This window comes from Glycine soja, unplaced genomic scaffold, assembly GCF_004193775.1.
Source record: "Glycine soja cultivar W05 unplaced genomic scaffold, ASM419377v2 tig00033392_1_pilon, whole genome shotgun sequence".
NCBI lineage: Eukaryota > Viridiplantae > Streptophyta > Magnoliopsida > Fabales > Fabaceae > Glycine > Glycine soja.
Genome location: NW_021143886.1, coordinates 22,827 through 31,061, shown reverse-complemented (window position 1 = coordinate 31,061; position 8,235 = coordinate 22,827). Strand labels below are relative to the sequence as shown.

The 8,235-nt window shown below is 33.8% G+C and overlaps 1 pseudogene; it reads right to left on the bottom strand.

The window, feature by feature from the left end:
• Positions 1-13: 13 nt before the first annotated feature.
• Positions 14-6,274, bottom strand: LOC114404406 (annotated as a pseudogene).
• Between the last annotated feature and the right edge of the window lie 1,961 nt (positions 6,275-8,235).

Below are 8,235 nucleotides of genomic sequence, written 5' to 3'. Positions count from 1 at the left end.
TTTTGAAGCATTGTTGAAGTAAACCAGAAGTAATACCTTATCTTTTATATATTCAAGGACAACTCTATAAGGAGCAATTCCAGGAACCTGAGTTTGGCTCCAAAAGCCTCTGAAAACTGGTCCTTCCTATTTGGGATTCTGCAAAACAGTTTCCTCTGAGCAACAAGTTGACTAGAGTTGAAAGAAGGAGAGTATGTCATTGAAACTAATGAAGAACTGGAATTTGGTAAAATTGGTATTGACGAACGGACATTTTGACTGCCACCATTGCTCTCAGTTGAACTTGAAGTCTCACCACCCTATCAGTGAATATATGTACACATGTATTATCTAGGATTCAATGGCAAATTAGGAAATCTACTGAATTGATCTACCTTGTGATTGGGTTGCTTGTGATCAGCTCCTGGCATGTGTCTGGGATACTCAGATCCACCCTCTTCTACATGAAATGTAACATTCAAACCAGAAACTTCATACTAATAGATAATAAGTTAATAACATATTTGATTGGGTCAAGAATTTATATATGTCGGCATATATGAATAAAATTGCACTATATTCCTCATGCATGATAGCATGAGAAGTTATTCAAAGGATTGGAAGGATTCCAATTCATTTGTTCATGCAATCAGCAATGGGCATCATTCCTTAATTAAAAATTGTTAAAGATTATTAAAGTTAGAAGCCACTCAACAAGTAAATATTTTTTTGCAGTTACAGAAGAAAAGAACATGCCAGTTAAAAACAGGATATGCAAACAAAAAACCAGACAGCAATTTTTTGAAAAATTATACGTACCAGGCCAAGCACAAGAGGGTATATGAGCTCCAGCTGGAAGTTTAGTCGGAAGTGGTGAAGCTTGTTGATTAGGATGTTTTGACTGACTTCTACTCATAGATCCATTCCAGTGCTCATGGTGATCCTCCTCATCATTACCTTCTGAAGAGAAAGAAGTGATCATCAAGTCTTAAAAGTGGATTGAAAGAGTATCAAAGATATCTTTGAGGATATAACAGTGACAAGGCGTAGTCTAGAAGAACAAATCATATAGAAAAATCTTCAGCTAATCATGTAAAGACATTGTGAGTGCATTAATAGAACAATAAATGGATGACCATTTCACTTGCAGTGTATCATCAAATACTATAGTGTATCTATATTAGTCTAACTCACACCAAGGTTTAAAATACTTTGTAGTATCTACAAACTATTTTCATGCCGGAAGAAAACTTTCCATTTGAAAAAGCAGATTTTGTTGCCTCATCATATGAAACCTTTTGCAAAAACATTCCGAGGAACATATAAAAAAGACCTCAAAGCTTTTACCACACGTATGCAACTATTGTCAATCTCATATCATTCAATTGGAAAAGATTTGACAAAGTGGATTGGAGGTAAAAGTTGACAGGTTGATGTCTACGGAAACAAGAGAAAAGTAAAAGAGCAAAACACAGGCGTATTTTGATAAGTTTGAGTTATTAGTAAGGCCACAAAAGAGATACGTCAGGATAATTTTTAAAGGAATTTCCAAGCCAAGAGGACAATGCCTTGATGCACCAAAGAAGTAATGCATAAAAGAAGACCAAAGAGGGATTAAATGAATGACCAAAGCCTCAAGGATAAATAGATAGAGCATAATATCATCATTCAAAATATTACACGGTAATATTAAGGGTTTCAAAAGGACCATCAAATTCACATGATAATCTAACACAATAAAGAAAAAAAATAAAAAACTATACTATCTTTAAGTGGTTCAATTTGCCTGTGCACATGAACTAGTGTTACTTCTTGACAAACAGTATCCAGAGGTCACATGATATAAAACAAAGATGACTGCTATGCCCATTAGCATTTGGAAGATATCAACAAACACAAAACTAAACAGACAAACCTTTTAGAATTTCATGTGCCAGTTCTGACAACTTATCACTGCACTGGTTCATGGATAGCTCAAATCTTAGGCCATCCACTTCCCGAATGTAGAGGTCAATCGCCATCCATCTTGACAGAAGTGAAACATCTTTTGTGACCTGAAGAACAAAACGAAAACCAATTACACAATCAGATTTGAATAACAGGGTCAAATCAAACGCAAATATTCTTCAAGAAAATCCCACTCCTAGGTAAGAAAAAAAATTTCTTGTAATTTATTCGTAATGTTTGAATTACACGCTACAAACTTTAGTAATTGAAACAGCAAAGCACATCCTTCAACTGTAGTAACATCAACACCGACCACAATCAAGCTTTATCCCACACCTGATGGAGTCAAACACGGATCAGTTAATATCAGAAACCAATTTTTCTTTAAAAGCCATTTTTCTGTCCATATCTAAAGAACAATAACAACAATAGTGATGTTAGCTACATGGATCACACAATGTTACTGGGTTCAGTTAAAAACCAAATTCTCAGGCTATTCATGTCTAAAATACATTCAATGTAATTTTACATTGGCTATCAACTGCCCAAAATTACCCACCTCTTTTATCCTAGCCTGAGACAATATAAAATTTGACTAAAAAGTACAATATTGGAAAAGTTCCAAGAAGATTATTCAAACAAATATTTTGCATGTTAAAAGCTCATTTATTTTTGTCTGCAGTTTTCCCAGTTCAATCATCATTAAACTTGCACTTTCCAAAATGACAGGCAGTAATACTGGACATCTTCAGGTTGTCAATAATATAATGATATTACAGATTCAACTATGCTTCCACTACTAGAAAACTTCTCACGTGTTGAAAAAGAATCATGTAGTTATTTGAGAAAATGAAATCACATAGTAAAAGTACAGGCAGCATGAATGGATATTTGAAGATGCTACCTTTGCTGTCACATTTGGGTTTCCGTCTCTATCACCTCCCATCCAAGATCCAAATTTTATTGGAGTGCAAGTCAATGGAAGTGGTTTTCCTGTGTGCTGCAAGGAAAGATAAATTGCACTGAAAATCTTAAAGAGAAAGAATGTACAAGTTAATTGACATAAATTAAAGATGACAAACCTTCTTTAAAGCGCTGCTAACTCGACGTAAATAATGAGGAACAGCTTTTCAGAGTGACTCCTCCACAATATTCAATACTGGGAGAATTGAAAAATAAATAAACCAAGGGATTCTTCCACTTCTTTTTTTTTTAACAGTGAATCAAATCATGCAAGAGATGACATATTGTTAGATCTCAATATAGACCAGTTATCTGGAGGGTCTATTCTAGAAGGAAGAAAGCCCCTACACGGGAGATAGGATCGAATTAGTTATTAGTTTAATCTTTAGGGCCATCTATCTTTATTATTCTATCTTTATCTTTATTATTCTATCATCTAATCTTTATTATTCTATCTTTATCTTTATTATTCTATCTTTATCAATTAGTTGGATTAGGATATTATAAATAAGAGTATTCTCATTAGAGGAGGGGGTAGAGAAGAATTAGAAATTGTAAAGGGTTTTCCCTTGGAAGAAGGTTTCCTTCTTGAATAAATTCAGTTTGCTCCCAGTATTTTCCGTATATTCTTCTATTTTCTGTTTCTCTTGTTTTCTCTGCTGTTAGGGATATTCAATACCCTAACACATATAAATTGTCAAGGATTCTCTCTTAAAAGATTGATTTATTATGTGTTCATGTAGGTGCCTTTGGGGATAACAAGGACAAAACTCTTGAACACTTGGTCAAAATGGCCATAGACCATTCTTAGGAACAACTAAAAAGCCTAAAGCTAAGAGGTAAAGTATATCTAACATATAATACTCAACCAGCTTACCTGCCCTAGCTTCATCAACTGGAGTGGGTTTTGAACGCCTAAGTTCATCTGTCTGCCATATTGAAGTTTTCTCTCCCACCTAAAAAAGCCAATATGATTGATGAGAATAGAAATAAAGTGTGTTAGAAAAAGGAAATCCACTATCCATTCACATTTAAAGATAATCTACCACACTGAAAAACTAGTGGATTTTTTACTTTTGGGGTACAAACACCGGTGGTTAAGTAGAATGGAAATAGTTCAAGAATGGTACCAGATCTTCAATCCACATATCTCGATCTTCAGGGCTAAGATCAGGTCAATCATTATAATCCAAAAGATGCTGCTTGAAGGTGAAAAAGTAGTTAGAGACAACACACTTCCATAATATTTGAGAGATGATATCATAAAGTTAAAGGCTCAAGCCTCCAGTAATTTAATATATTCAGAAAAGAGAACAACTCACAGCAATTTTAAGGTGTTTATATTGCAAGGTACGATGGTTAATTTGAGTGGGATGAGCAGTGAGAACAATTTCAACCTCCTGTGGCAACATAAATGAAATTAGATTTTGAATGACAATAGCAATTGGAACCAGATTCTGTTAAAATCCCTGGCAATACACACATAATGTTTCACTAAATTAATAACAAGATAATTGTCAAGAAAGAAAATAATTACATGCTTTAATCTCAGCTTGCAGAGTGCATAGACAACGAAAGATCATATACTTATTTTCATCTATACGTCTCAGACTATGCAGATTAACCAGAAATGAGGAACAAAACCACAGACCTGCTTGAACACTGTCTTATAAAGCTCATCTGGAGAAACCCCATCTTGCAACAGGTTGTTAAAGATATCATCACAAGATTTTGCAGCAAGAACCATATTTCCTCCTTTACGAACCCTGCAAAAACATAACTTGTTCAAGACTATCATACTGGGGTAATCTTAGATTAAAGAAGTATAGTATTCCCTCAATGTTGTTATTAGTCAAAGGTTCGGCTTATTTTGGAGAGATTGCGGCTTAATTTTGCACAGAGCTCAGCCAAATAAAGACAAGACAAATTATCAACTAATGGAATAAAAAGACAACAATAGTTGGAGACAAGAATGTATACCTATGGTGGGTTTCAGCTATACCCATCAAAGTAAGATGATGGCTAAAGGCACGAGCAAGGGGCAAAGCTTCTTCCAGCGTCATCTTGGATAACTCTGAAGCCAATTGCTTCTCTAGCATCTCAGCCAAGTCCTCCATTCCCGCTTGTCTCATATTACAAGCACTCTAAATACCAAAACAAACTCTTAAGGAATTTTCAACTCCCAGCGATAAAGATTGTTACACTGTTAACCAATTACCGACGAAATAACACATGAATAAAGGTCAATTTTTCAATTATATGGCAATTCATGATTGGATGACACGCTACATTTCTTGTTAGCACTGTTGCTTGTTAGGAAAAAAAAGAGTAAACCACCATTTGAGTCTGTTACATTAGTTCTTACATATAGTCCCTAGCTAAAAGCTAAAACTAAGGAAATTTTAAATAAGTTCCTGAAAATACAATCTGTCTATCACATTAGTCCAAAAATATAAGAAAATTGTGAATTAATGATAATATTAATAAATGTTTAGGGACCAAAATGGCAATAAGTAGTTATGTTTAAGGACTTAATGAATTCTAGAGACTTATTAGAAATTTCTTTAATTTCAAGGATGAATTTATGTGACAATGCATTACACTTTCACGAACCAAAATGATGATTCACTAAAGGCAAAAACTGTAACTGATACAAAGCAATTGAATTTCCAAACTGAACAAGGAATATTGAAGATTCCATTCGTAACATGAGGAACCCAAAAACTAACTAAAAAAGCAATTAAATTTCCAGCATAAGAGGTTTAGCTCAGTCATTATTTGAGTCTTTGCATAAAACAAGAACCCCACATGCATGCATCATGAAAGTCTAAATGCATTACGCATGTCATGTTTCAACCTTCGCCCATTTTCTCCACAACCGAACAAAACCAAAGACTAATTGATAAAACAGTGATGAAATCACAACGACAAGAACAAAGATAACAAGAAAAAAGAAATTAGAACCCCATCACCGAAAATTCACAAAATCAAGTTAAAATCATTAAGAGCATACTCCAATCATTCTAGGAAAAGGTAAAGAAGCAAAACCCATTAAAGAAAACACCAACAAAAAAAAAGTGGGGTATTGATTAAAAACCCAAAAACAATTATTTTAAGTGAAAAGAAAAAAGAAAAGAAAAATGAGAACCTGTGAAAGGACTCGAATTTTTTCGAACTTGTCAACGAAGGTGGAGCCAGCCTCCCTCTGGAGAATGTCGTTGAGAAGGTTCCCTAGCAATTTACATTCATCTTCGAAGCCCTGGAAGGAGATTTCCTCCGCTATGTCGTCAGTGATGTCCGTCATTGTAATGTTCCCACACACACAACAAAAAACTTAACACACACAAAAAAAAAATGAATACAGAAGAAGAAGAAGAAAGAGAGCGAGAGAGAGAGGGTTAATGTGTGTGTGGTTGAAGGAGTGAGTAGAGGAGAAAGTGGTGACATATAATAAGGTGGCAAACAATAACTAACTGGCGCGGAGGAAGGGACCGTTGTGAAATTGTGACGTTTTACTTCCATCCACTTTATAGATTAATACATGAATTAACAATTTTTTTCTCCAATGTTTTAGGATCATATTATTATTATAATATTAATTTAAACTAAAGATTAAGTCTATACTTTAATATGCTTAAAATTCGAATGCATGAAAAATATTTATTTATGGTGTAACTTAGTCAACTGAGCACTGAATTATTATAAACTTATTTGACGAGTTTGATTTTTATGAATTAAAAAAATTTATATATTAATCATAGTATGCTAGACTCATAGAAAAATCATATTTTATAAGAAAGGTAATTTTTCATTATCAAAGTACATTTGCTTTTATCATAGAAATATTGGAGTATTTAATAATAATAATAATAATAATAATATAACTCTAATTATATATTAATTAAAATATCTAGGTATATTATTGGTGTATTTTAAGTGTGTTAATAAATTATATTATTGGTTTATTTTAAGATAATATCTAGGTATAATTTGTTAACGCACTCATATTAAAAAAAACAAGTATATATACATTAGTAAACTGGAATATATATTAAAAAAATTCAAAATGTTATTTTTTTGTCAAAATTTAAGCTTGAACATCTGAACCTAAGTGGCATTTTTTAGTTAAATTTTAAATGTAATTTTTGGTGATTAAAAACAATCATAAATTACAAAATAAAAATTAAAAGATCAAATCACAATTTGTGGCTGTACAAAAACCACCACACACGTCCAAGGCAAGAGATTCAGATTGAGGGCCCAATTGGTGGCTAGAACAACGGTGTTGCTAGCAAAGTTCAATGTAATCACTGACAACACCATCATAGTCACCCAACGCATCATCAAGAAGCTTCCAATAGGGACAAACTTCAGACTCACAAATTGCAAGTCCACCCCCGCAAAGCCTCCACCCTACACCCTCACAGATCTGGTTGTCGATGTAGAGGCATCCATCGGAGGAAGAGGCAGTGGTGCACAGTGTCAGGGTTGAGCCAACAGAGGAGGTGGAAGGGCCGACTTGATGAGGAGGAAGTCATCGTCGGAGTCCTAGATTTGGAGGGAGAGAGAAAGAGGGGAAGGCGAACCACTTGTCATCGAGGTTGTCATGGAGGTGAGAGGAGGAGGGACAAGGGCAATAAGGCTTCGGAGTAGAAACAAAGAGGACGAAGGGTAGAGAAAGAGAAGGAAGAGAGGCTAGGATCGTTGGATTAGAGAGAGAGAGAGAAAGAGAAAGGGAAAGAAAAAGAAAAAGTAGGATAGTGCCTAATTTTTAGTGGACACACATAAGAAACTTAGGTTCGGATTCGTCCAAACCTAACTTCGGGCCAAAAAATTACACATTTCTATTTTGTGAGAACGAAAAACATACAAAAAATTTTACAGAGATATATTCCAAACATTTTGACATTTATAAGAACAACAAATATATTTTAGTCTTATTTTTATTGTTAAAAAATGAGTAATGCTACTAACATACTCTTTAACACACTCCTTCATACACACTTTTCTCCTATGTGTTAAAATGTATTGAAAACTGCAAAATCAAGAGAGAGAAAGTCATTGAATACTATGTGGGACTCACTGAATTTTGTGATTTCAAATAAATTTCAACAAATGAGAGAATGTGTGTTCAAAAGAATGTGTGACCCTAACATTTCTCGTTAAAAAATATAGTAGTTTACATATATAATTGTCCTTTAGTTTATGTTAATCTAAATTAAGAGTGATTTTTTTGTTCAAATGAAAGGATACTAGATGCTAATATAGACCTTCTAATTTTTAAGTGGGTCTATGTTAACATTCCCCATATATAGATAGATATATGAGGAATGTATCTTATATGAG